Genomic DNA, 12,857 nt, shown 5'->3' with positions numbered 1-12,857 from the left:
GGTAGAAAGTGGCAAATTCAAAAAGGGGCAGAAATATGGACTATTCTAGAATATTTTATTTTAAAGAACGAGAAGGGGTTTACTGAATGTACAATGATAAGAAAGTAAGAGAGTTATTAAGTAAACCTAATGAACATATTCATAAATGCAAAAGATTGTACTGATACCCAATTAGCACTTCAATACATAATATTCAGTGCTCTAATGCGTGTATGTGTGTGTGTGTGCGCACATGTATGTGTTTGGTGAGGCATATACAAGGATAAATAAGACCAAATCTGACCTCAAGTGTTTGGACTATCAAGAGTAATAATAATTCAGACATGCAGCATTTGAGAACCCACTATATTAGATATAAAACAAGTCACAGCAATTCAATATTTATCATATTATTAAGTCCAAGAACAACAGGATGTATTGGTTTTCCAAAGCATACATTTAATATTTTTATGTTTTCAAATAATAACTCTAATTAATATTGAGTTTTATTTCATTTTAATCTGTTTGGATATTTAGTAACATAAGAAAGCTAGTGTAAAATGATTGTCTAAGAAAAATGCCATGTGTTGGCTTGAAGGTCAAATGTATCTTCCTTGCATATTCTGAAACAGCAGCTCTGCTTCTGCTCTTTAACCAGTTCTCTTGGTGAGACCTGGTTTTCCTAAGGTGTCAAGGTCTCATTATATGCCAGCCAAATTTGCTGAGCTCTAATTTTCTTTCTAGTCACTTAGATTTTTTTAAATCAAATTTAGCCAAAGAAAACTTTTAAAAGTTTAAGTTTTGTTTTTTTGCAGAAACAGAAAACCAACTACCTCACACTTTCTCTTATAAGTAGGAGCTAAACACCGAGTACATTTGGACATAAAGACAAGAATAATAGATGCTGGGAATACTAGAGAGGAGAGGGTGGGAGGAGAATAAGGGCTGAAAAACTATTATCCTATGCTGTGCTTATTACCTGGACAATGGGATCATTCACACACCAAACCTCACAGACACACAATTTACTTATATAACAAACATGCACATGAACCTCTTAAGCCTAAAATAAAAGTTAAGAAAATAAAAAAGTGAATTAATTTAAAAAATAATTAATGTTCTCTAAAATTGAAGAGGCTGGGAATAATAGTTCACAACTGTAATCCCAGTGCTTCGGGGGGCTTACGTGACAGAATCACTGAGACTAAGAGTTCCAGCCCAGCCTGGGAAACATAGGAAGACCACTCTCTCTACAAAAATAAAAATAAAAATAAATTAGCCAAGCATGGTAGCCTATGCCTGTAGTTCTAGCTACTTGGGAGGCTGAGGCAGAGGAATGGCTTGAGCCCAGGAGTTTGGGGCTGCAGTGAGCCATAACTGTACCACTGCACTCCAATCTGGTACAATTATACTGTAAGCAGACACTCTATTATTAGAGAATAATATTTACTAATACTCTTTAAAATGATAAATAAAATCTACTGGCAACTTGCAATATGATAGAAACTGTGCTAAGCACTTTATTAATTTCATTTACATCTCCCGACAGTCCTAGGAGATAGATATTGATATGGTTTGGAGCTGTGTCCCCACTCAAATCTCACTTGGAATTGTAATAATCCCATGTGTCAAGGGTAGTACCTGGCGGGAGGTAATTGAATCACGGGGATGGTTTCCCCCATGCTATTCTTGTGATAGTGAGTGAATTCTCACAAGATTTGACAGTTTTAGAGGTATCTGGCATTTCCTCTGCTTGAGCTCATTCTCTCTTCTGCCGCCCTGTGAAGATATGCCTTTCACCATGATTGTAAGTTTCCTGAAACCTCCCCAGACATGCAGAACTGTGACTTAATTAAACCTCTTTTCTTTCTGAATTACCCAGTCTCAGGTATTTCTTCATAGCAGCATGAAAATGAACTAATACAGATATTATCTTGATTTTACAGACGAGAAAAACTGAGGCACAGAGTGGTTAAGTCAATGACCAGGCTGCACAGACAATATTGCTTCTTTTTATCTAATTTATCTAATAAAAAAATAAACGCTTTGTTGAAAATGTTATATTCTAGAGCGAAAAGGGCTGTACTAATTTTTATCCTCTGGATATTCTTTTCAAAATATTCAACCAGATAAAAGAGAGGGATATGATAAAAAGTGACATGTAATTCCTTTTGAAACTCTAAGAGAAATGAGTAATATGTACATTGTGTTTAAGAAATCAGAAATACATTTTATTTTTAACTGTAATTTTTCAGCAAAGCTACAGCCATACCTCTCTTAGGATACCTCTCTCTAACAAAAGCAGAGAGAACTCCTGAGTTTGACATTTTAATTGTCTCAGAGCCAATATACCAAGGAAGAACAGGATGACCAGCAGAGAGCTGCCCAATGAGAGTGCTGGGGGTGACAGCAGCAGATGGAAAGTAAACCATTGGCGTAATAGAAATAATCAGACATCATCCTACAGCTGGGAAATCAGCAAGAAACGAAGACAGAGCTTTCTCCTCATTAAATCTGTAATTAAGGCTTCATTCTGCTTTGTTGAGATCCTGCTGTGTTGGTGGGTAATACCCTCTCTCTACTAGGGTAAGGGAACCCCTACAAATGTCAGAGTGATAAGTTAATCAAAGGGTTATGCTGAGCAAGTCTGGTAAGAGATTTAGATGAAACAACATATCCCAATGAAATAATTCAGTTTCCACATGCCTATCCCAATCTGATGTGGAACTTGAAGGGTATGGAAAAACATTCAGGAGTCTGTGTTTGCCAGTCTGAATTTTGATGGCAGGAATGAAAATCAGAATCTATGTTGCAAACTGAATAGATAAAATTATCTGGAATATATAAAAATAATAAATTATTTAATTTGCATTAGATTATTGACTAAGACTGCAAGAAGTACCACAAGTCAGATCCGTGGCATATTCTGCCAAGAATTTAAATTTGACAGAGGCAATCCAGGATGATTTATAGAAGAGAATTCTTGCTGTGTCACATCAGCATTTGAATGTGAGGCATATATCCAAATATTGCCAGACTTACTTAGAAGTCCAATCATGCTCTGTCATCGATAAGTTACATAAACACATTTAATTGTTACTATCATACCAGCCTATGCAATCTCTTGAGGTTGAGGTAAGAGATTGTGCGGGCTGGTAGGATGGTAACAAGTTACATTTCGGCATAGGTGCCTTTTCTATTTGTAGATCCATACATTTCCTCTTTCAGACTTAAGAAACTTGCCTGGCTCTCTTTTTCCTGAAATTTAATGTATCCACACTGACCTTTCATAAACTGATAACTAGAATTATAGCCTTCTGAGTTTTTCTCAATTGGATAATACTCAAAACAACTTGTTGAATAAAATGCAATTGGTTTCTTGAATAAATTTCAACATTGTTTCTAAAATAACAATATATAATCCTTGTCTTCATAAAAGGGAAAAAAGTGACGTGCAATGGGTTACATTTAAATGAGATATGAAACTCAAATGTCTAAAGCAACTATAATACAGAAGACACTATCTTGAGAGAATAAAGAAAATAGGGGCCTATGGCGTTTTGTCTTGTTTTTATGGCTTAGACATAGACTTAGAATTCTCATATAGAACTAGTTTCTGAATTCCATCAACACAAGAGTCTCAAAGAAACATGGGCTTGTCTCATTTTGCTATAGAGTAGAAAGACCCAAGAAGTAGAAGGTCTGGACTTGGACTATGAATCTGGCAGTCAACTATATTCAGTGGTAAATCCTCTGAAACTGTTTCTTCACACAACAAATGGAGATAAATATAAAACTGAAGATATCATTTATGAAAGTGTTTTGTGAATGGCTAGAGACTATACAAATATTAGTTAGCTGGTGCAGTTTTAGGGTCTAACAAATCCCTGATCTTTTCCCTTACAAATTTCCATTGCCAAATACCAGGCCCCAATGACCACCTAAGGTTTTCATGAGCCCAGAAATCAGGAATGACTCCATTGCATTTTAGGAAAAGTAGTTTATCAGGAGGCAGATAACCAAACAGTTCAGCATTATTCTTGTGCCATTTCATGAAAACTTCTCAGTTTAGCTTTCAACACATGCTCCAGAGCAAGGCTTCTCAAAATGTAGTGTGTATCCAAGTCACTAGAGGGAAATATCCTTAAATACAGAAACTACTACAGAAAGTTTGGAGTGGGGACTGAGATTGTGTGTTGCTGAAAGGTGTCATGTGACGTCAGTGCTGCTGCTGGTCTTTGGGCCACGCTTTGAATGACAAAGCTCTAGACTTTCTAGAGGTACATTTCCAATGTGTTAGCCAAAAGTCACATACGGCTATTTACATTTAAATAAAATTAATAACATTAAAATTTATTTCTTTTGGCCAGGCATGGTGGCTCATGCCTATAATCCCAGCACTTTGGGAGGGCATGGTGGGAGGATTGCATGAGGCCAGGAGTTTAAGACCAGCCTTGGCAACCTAGTGAGACCTCCATCTCTGGAAAAACAAAAAATGTCATTTCTTTTTTTGCTCCAGTCACAGTTTGAGTGTTCACGAGCATATGTGGCTAGTGGCTACCACACTGGACAGCAGACTTTCATCACTGCAGAAAGTTCTATTGGAGCACAGTAGCAATATTGAAAGTGGAAAAATTGCCTTGATCTAATTGGTTTCTTCTCATCTCCATGTGTCTTCTTGGCATCAATGGTTTAATCTACTGTACCTTTACATATAATAATGATGTAAATGACCTCACCATGACACACTCTTGGGTCTGTGACGACAGGAGGAATATGAGTTTTCTGTGAGTCAAAGCTTTTAGAAAAACAAGAGACTGAATGTCAATTCCCTACCAGCAGGAAGAAGAGGGTCCAATGATGCCCAATGAGAGAATGACTAAGAGCCAGCCTTGCTCCTCTCCAGGGAAGAATGAAGTGATATTAATCAGCACACTATTGTGTACAAAGAGTGTTCTCTCAGAAGAAAAGCAGCACATCTGTCCCACTCACACATCAAAGAGGCCTAGCAGCTGAAAATGCTTGTGTCAAATCTCCACTCAGCCTCTTTTTCTCCTTGCTTTCCTTTCCTGGTTCATTTGCTATTCTGTGGGCTGTTTAGCAATAAGCCCTTCATCTGATTAACATTTCAAACCCATTGTTGGTCTGTGCTGGCTTAAATGAACTAATCATCATTAGTACTTCAAAACCTGTCTGGCTATGCCTGCAAGGGGGAAAAAAGGAGGAAGAGAAGAAAAGGAAAAGGAAACAAGCCTGACTCATTAAATAAGTCATCTGTAAGTAGCTGGCCAAGATTGAAACCAAAGCAGAATCCCGAGTATTTTAACCACTAATCAAGTCATGGACGCAAATCAGGGCTAGAGGCATAAGTGATGACAGAACAGCGGCACCTTCCTCAGGAAGTCCAGGAAAGAAAGCCTGGGGCCCCTTCCATCTCCTTTGCTCTGATTCCCGTTCCTCTGGAAAATATCACTTTATAAATCAAAACTTGTTGCAGAAGTCGTTTATTTTCTATTCTTTCTGCTTTATCCATTCTGACAGAATTATATTCCTGAAAGTAGTTGAGGTCATCATCTTTCTGATTTTCAGTGATATTGCCTTCCTTTTAACATATGTTCTACACCGTACTATACAGAATGTGTTTAAACCTGTTACCTTATTGGACCAGGTAATCCATCAGCCCTGCTTAACCTAAAATTACAAGAGGAGCTTTTTTTTCCCCTAGATCAGACTCTTCTGGGAAGCATATCCATTATTTATTTTACATTATACTAAAGTTTTCTTCATGATACCTGTAATCCTGATAACAAGAAAACGAGAGAATACATTCAGTCCAGTCCATTTTGTGTGTGTGTCTCTAAGACACAGTGACATTCTTAAACAAAGTTCTAAATGTAGGAAGATCAATTTCAAGCTTAAACAATAACTTTTTTGGCTTTTCTTGTGAAACTGACATTTCCCGCAGATGACTGATTCCCTGTGATCTAGAAGCGACTAGATAATTTCTAACTGAATATGTGTAAGAGAGATGACTAGAGATGGTGCAGTATTGCAGCCTTACATATTATTAAATTATATAGTGTGCACCATTTCTCTTTTAAATTCTCTTCCAATCCTTTGATCAAGTCAAGAAAAAAAGTCTCTTTTGGTACCTTCTGTGTTGAATACTACTCTGTCAATTCACATTATAACAAGTAAAGAAGCCCTTAAACTCAGGATCTTCTGAGGGAAATTGTATCTAGTTAAAAAGAAGTAATATTTTGTTTTCATTTTATCAATGATTTTTAATGTTTTTCATTTATTTATGGCACGTGAAACTGGTTTTTCTATTCATGGTAGTAATAAAGTGTTTCTTAAGAATACATTTAAGAAACAGTCACTAGAGTGGATCGGCAACCAACAGAATGGGAAAAAATTTTCGCAGTCTACCCATCTGACAAAGGGCTGATATCCAGAATTTACAAAGAACTCAAACAGATTTACGGGAAAAAAACAAACAAGCCCATTCAAAAGTGGGCAAAGGATATGAACAGATACTTTACGAAAGAAGACATATATGAGGCCAACAATCATATGAAAAAATGCTCATCGTCACTGGTCATCAGAGAGATGCAAATCAAAACCACATTGAGATACCATCTCACGCCAGTTAGAATGGCGATCATTAAAAAATCTGGAGACAACAGATGCTGGAGAGGATGTGGAGAAAAAGGAACACTTTTACACTGTTGGTGGGAGTGTAAATTAGTTCAACCATTGTGGAAGACAGTGTGGCGATTCCTCAAGGCCTTAGAAATAGAAATTCCATTTGACCCAGCAATCCCATTACTGGGTATATATCCAAAAGACTATAAATCGTTCTACTATAAGGACACATGTACACGAATGTTCATTGCAGCACTGTTTACAATAGCAAAGACCTGGAATCAACCCAAATGCCCATTGATAATAGACTGGATTGGAAAAATGTGGCACATATACACCATGGAATATTACGCAGCAATCAGAAATGATGAGTTCGTGTTGTTTGTAGGGACATGGATGAATCTGGAAAACATCATCCTCAGCAAACTGACACAAGAACAGAAAATGAAACACCGCATATTCTCACTCATAGGTGGGTGATGAAAAATGAGAACACATGGACACAGAAAGGGGAGTACTAAACACTGGGGTCTATTGGGGGGAAAAAGGGAGGGCCAGTGGGAGGGGGAGATGGGGAGGGATAGCCTGGGGAGAAATGCCAAATGTGGGTGAAGGGGAGAAGAAAAGCAAAGCACACTGCCATGTGTGTACCTACGCAACTGTCTTGCATGCTCTGCTCATGTACCCCAAAACCTATAATCCAATAAAAAATTAAAAAATAAATAAATTTAAAAAAAAAAAAGAATACATTTAAGTAAAAAATAATATTTAAAGAAAATATTAGCATTATAATAAAGCAAGTAGATATGGCACAAATCATGGGATTAGCCCTGATTTGGAGCACTATTTTTATTTGAGGGGTGAGAAAGAAAAGCTGTGTTGTTCCTTTGCTGTTAGCCACCTATATACATAGCGGGTTTAATTTCTTCATCCAAAACTGTATTCATGACACAATCTTCGGGACAATGTTTCATAGAAGCTGAAAGTGGGAATATGAGGGAGGAACTGTATAATATTTTTAAATAATGATTATTTGGAGCTGAAAAAAGTCCCAGGGAACACACAGGTGGCTGAGCGGCAGGAAACAATGAAGTGAAAATGCATCCACAGCAGAAGGGTATGCTTAAGGATCAGCAGGGAAAACTCGAGAAAATAGTTCCCTTCCATTCTAGCTTGTTTGGCTTCAGTATGGTAAGTTGCATAGAGTTTGTTATAAGTTTTCTCCAAGGGTGAATTTTTAAATGTCTTCTTGCTATCTTGAGGAAGGAAGTAGAAATACAAGATTTGTTCATTATGTTTCAAATTAGTGTCACATTGTCATTTTTTGACAGATGGGACCAAATTTATTCCAAGCAGCAAATATTCTGGTGCTTTCTATAATTAATTACCCTATTATGATCTCAAAATATTAGTTTGCACATGTTAATATGTTTTAGATAAAATCCTTTCCCAGTGCTTAATGAATAAACAGTTGTTACACCCCTATTATTCATGAGGCAGTTTATGTGTGTCGTGGCAAGGATATGATAGGGTACCTTGACACTCAAAGTGTGATTTGTGGACAAGCAGCCCCGGTATCACCTGGAAACTGGTTAGAAATGTATAATCTTAGGTTCCACCCCAGACCTACTGAATAAGAATCTAAGATGATTTGTATGTGCATCAATGTTTGGTAAGATCTGTTGTGAAATACAGACTGTCCTCAAATAACTTCATAGTCCAGTTTGGAAATAATACTGATACTAATACAATGAAGCAACGAGTGACAGTAATTAGTATTATGTGGTATAATCCAAATTTAGACAAGATAGTGATATCCAAAAATCATGAAAGAAATAAAAAAGGAGCCACATCTAAAAATCTATCCAGAATTTGAGGATAGACGCAAGCCCCCACCTTGGGATGCAGAGGGTTTTTAGAAAAAGGGAAGATAGAACTAAACATACATTATAAATATGCATAGAGAAACCTGCTTGATTACACTGAAGAATACATTCTGGAGACTTGTGGTAAATCAAACTCAATGAAAAGTATAGGTCAGTTTTGGTAAACAGAGAAGTTCACTTTTTAATAGCACGGGAAATGTATGCCATCTTTGAAGACATGCAGACAAGGAAGTCACAAAAGTAGAATAAACGTCAGTGTTTGCAAAATTGAGTTGGTTAAACTGTATGTGTGGAAAGAGTAGCCCTGCAGTGGATAAGATGAATTGCAGGGGGAAAATCCAGGATTCTAGAGGCTATAAATATCTTTGGTGTGGGATCAGATGCCTTAAATAATGTCTGTTTAGCGGAAGACAATCAAAGGCCCTAAAAACAATAATTACATGTAAAAGACGAATATAATCAAACTACTGTATCACAATGACTATGCTGATTTGAATATGCCTCAATTAGGAAGCTCTTTCATTGAACTAAAGTTTCTAAAAATGTTACTTAATGGCACTACTACACTTCTACTCAATTCATTCAGCTGAAACCCATGTGCTTGTTATGTACCCTTTTATTTCCATGTTCTATTATAGAAGAATAACAACAAAAATGAGTATAAACCACTGCATTTTAAGTCAGAAAGTACCTTTTCTTCAAATGAAGCAGTAGGTTGTGTCTGCAAAACCCTAAGCTCTAGAGCTAAACTTGTACTTGAAACCTCGGCTATCCACTTTCTGGGAGGATCCTGGGACCGCACAACACTAATCAGTGGCTTAACTTCTCTGATCCTCACTTTCTTTATCTAAATTGAAGTGAATATGACTCATTTCACAGGGCTGCTGTCACAAGACCTTACACATAATTGAATCTCTAATATATGTGCTGCTATTAACATCTTCATCATCATCATACTCAAAAGCATCATCACCATCAGAACTGACTTGATGAGAGATTCAAATCCAAGACATACATGTTCTCCTTTTAAGTTTGAGAATATGGCCCTAATTTTACACCAGACCAAATTTTGATATAATGATTCCACAGTTAAGCCAGTGACCTTTCCAAGAAGAAGAAAAATAGACCAGTGTTTTACTGAAGCTGCATAGTGGTTCTCTACAACTATAAAACTGCACTTAGTGACCAGCAATGTGTTGATATGGGAATTCAATGTGAGAAAGGCTAGAGCACCTGAAATTCCTGTCCCTGACTCTTTTTATTCCTGTTAGGTCTGATTCTGTTAGTTCCAGTTCACCTTTTCCCAGCCAGTTTTCTGGCTCATCTCAACCTTCCTCTTCTGCTACCTCCTCTCTAATCCTAAGTGTGTGTGGTTAAAGCTACAAGCAAAGCCTTCCCCATCGCTTCACGTTCCTCCCCTAATACTAATCCAAATTGCCCAGAAAAATATTCTTTCCTCTGAAGAAAGGAGAAAGGCAAGAACCAAAGCACCTGAGTCACAACTGCATAAACTTTGCTTACGCCCCAGGAAGTCTAGCACTTTCTAGTTGTTGCAAACTCCGGGGGTTATTGATGGAGCTTCCCTGGAAGAACTAAAAGAGGCTTTGACTAACAGTGATGATTGCTTTTGGATCAAGTTCCTGTCTGATCCTTTCCCAGCACTCCTGGTAGTTAAAAGCATGCTGTTATGTCTTCATTTGTAAATAAAGAGTATATTACTAATTCATTCAGAATTGGGCTGGTTTTTATTTGAGTGTCATCTGGTGTGGTTCTTACAGTTAGTAGGAAGGACTTGAGTCTTCTTTACTGACATATCCAGGATTTAATCCATAGCATAGACTCTTGTAGTGACAAGAACTGCTCCAGAACCTAGAGGAATCTTCTCCACTGCTTGTGAGTTACCCATTCACACACTGTAGAAAACCAGAGAGCCTAAGATGACAACTACTGGAAAATGTCCAAATTTCTCATTTTCCGGTGGGGGAAAGAAACCCTGAAATCATTTAACCAAATTAAGTCAGGTTCAAAACCATATGTGTCTACATCAGTGGTTCTCAAAGGTTGTTATCAGAAACATGGGAAGAGCTTGTTAAAGCAGACTGCGGTGCGCTACCCGAGAATTTCTGATTCAGTAGATAAGGGGTAGGGTGTGAGAATTTGCAAGTTCTAAGTTGCTGATGTTTTTGGCCTGTGAATCATACTTTGAAAATCACTGCTCTATATTATATTGCCTCTCAACCATGCAGAAAGATAATAAAATGTTCCCTAGATAATTTTTAATACTCATATCAAGTATTGTACTTGCTATTTCTTAGGGGGAAACAATTTTAAATAAATGTCTAGTGTGGTGACTCTGATAAAATTTCAAAAAAAAAAGAAAGAAAACTGGATTACATATGAAGTTTTATTATCATCATCTCTCCTCTCCCCATCCCTCTCACTTGTAATTATTTTAAAAATTTACATCTTCTACATACTTACAGGCATGTTTTTAGCTCCATTTGGGGTTGTAAGAAATATATTTAGTGAAAAATGAAACTAAACTAAAAGGCATTGTTGCTTTCTTTAAAAGAAGATGATTTTTATTAAGAAGCCATAGTTTTCTTGAAAATATTAGTGTAAACTTTCCCACAGTATTTTGAATGAAAAGAAATGTTGTTTAAAGCAAATCTTTTTTGAAAAATTCAAAAGCTTTGATGGGGGATGAGGAAAAAAAAAAAGAAAGACAGCTAGTGTTTTTAGCACCTACTGAGTTTGGCACATGACAGGCACCTCCGTATTATTTCAAAGGAATACCCAGTCAATCTGCAATATTCCTGGTGCAGCTTCTTGGACCTTTCTTTTAGTGCTAAATGACAATTTATATACTCTACCATGCTCTCTCCCCATGTGCATTCATAGTTACACCGTTATGAATGATACTGAAAAATATGTACAATCTATACAATGTCAACTCCATTTTATAAAAAGCCTTTGTTTATGTGCTATATACAAGATTTTTAGAAGCTGGAACCCATCATTCTCGGCTAACTAACACAGGATCAGAAAACCAAACACCGCATGTTCTTATTCATAAGTGGAGTTGAGAAATGAGAACACAGGGACACAGGGAGGGGAACATCACATACCAGGGCCTGTTGGGGGTAAGGGGCAAAGGGAGGGAGAGCATTAGGACAAATACCTAATGCATGTGGGGCTTAAAACCTAAATGACAGGTTGATAGGTACAGCAAACCAATAAAGCCTATGTATACCTATGTAACTAACTGGCATGTTCTGCACATGTATCCCAGAACTTTAAAATAAAAAAATTTTTTTTTAAGATTTTTGCAGATAGATGATCAAAAATAGGCAATTTGGTCTAGGTCACATTGCTGTTGAATGGTGAAGGTGGAACTGTAACACAAATTTGTTTGATTTTAAGTTTACTTAGGGAACTAAAGAAGATTTCATTTTCCTTTTACACTGGACACTACACAAGAGACTTTACTTACCAAAAAAAAAAAAAAAAAAACCTACACGTAAATACAGAACATAAATCAAAGAAAAGGTTTGGGGTATGTAGCTCTGAAATATATTTCTTCCCTCTTCTCTCTCTTTCACCACAGTCCTTTACTCTTTCTGTATGGCCCCAAGATTTTACTTGCTAGGACAGAAGCAAGAGAGGGGCAAAATAAAAGTTCAGGAGGGAAGGCGTGTGTGTGTCCTCGCTTGCTGCCCTGCAAATCCCCCATGAGTGGTTTATGGGCACTGCCACAGCCTCTGGAGAGCTGGTTGTAGTCCCAGATGCATTTCTCTGAATATCATGAGTTTCCTTTTCATTCTCTGAATGGGTCAGCACAAAGAAAAGCAAAGAAACCTAAATTACTGTTATTAAATGGCAGGCTGCCAAAAATCTGAGAAAGCACACAGCAACACAATATCTGGAGTCTAAAGGGAGAATTCCAAGCCAAGATTCTGCATCTCACCCAGCTATCCAGCCAATCAGCCTCAGGGTTTCCACTCTCAGACACGTGATCATTTTACTGGGACATTCAGGAGTCATGTTGCAGATGTTCCAGGTGCAGACTGAAAGCAGTTGCTTGGATTTCTATTTTGGGGCTTAAGGGCAATTTACACAGTTTGTACTATTCCCTCTTCCCCACCGCCACCCCCATATAAGTAGATATAGAGACCTGAACCTGTACTACATGCATTATTAATAAAAGAGTATCCTTCTCTTAGGAACTCAGTGCATTTGTTTTCTCCTTGTTTTTGCAAGAAAAACAAATGCAAGAGATTAAAAAAGTCAATATCAGAAATAACATACAGGCACCCAGGGGAAGAAACCTGCTCAGGTGTTTGATAT

This window comes from Callithrix jacchus, chromosome 15 (genome assembly GCF_049354715.1).
Source record: "Callithrix jacchus isolate 240 chromosome 15, calJac240_pri, whole genome shotgun sequence".
NCBI lineage: Eukaryota > Metazoa > Chordata > Mammalia > Primates > Cebidae > Callithrix > Callithrix jacchus.
Note: the sequence above shows the minus strand (reverse complement) of the source record.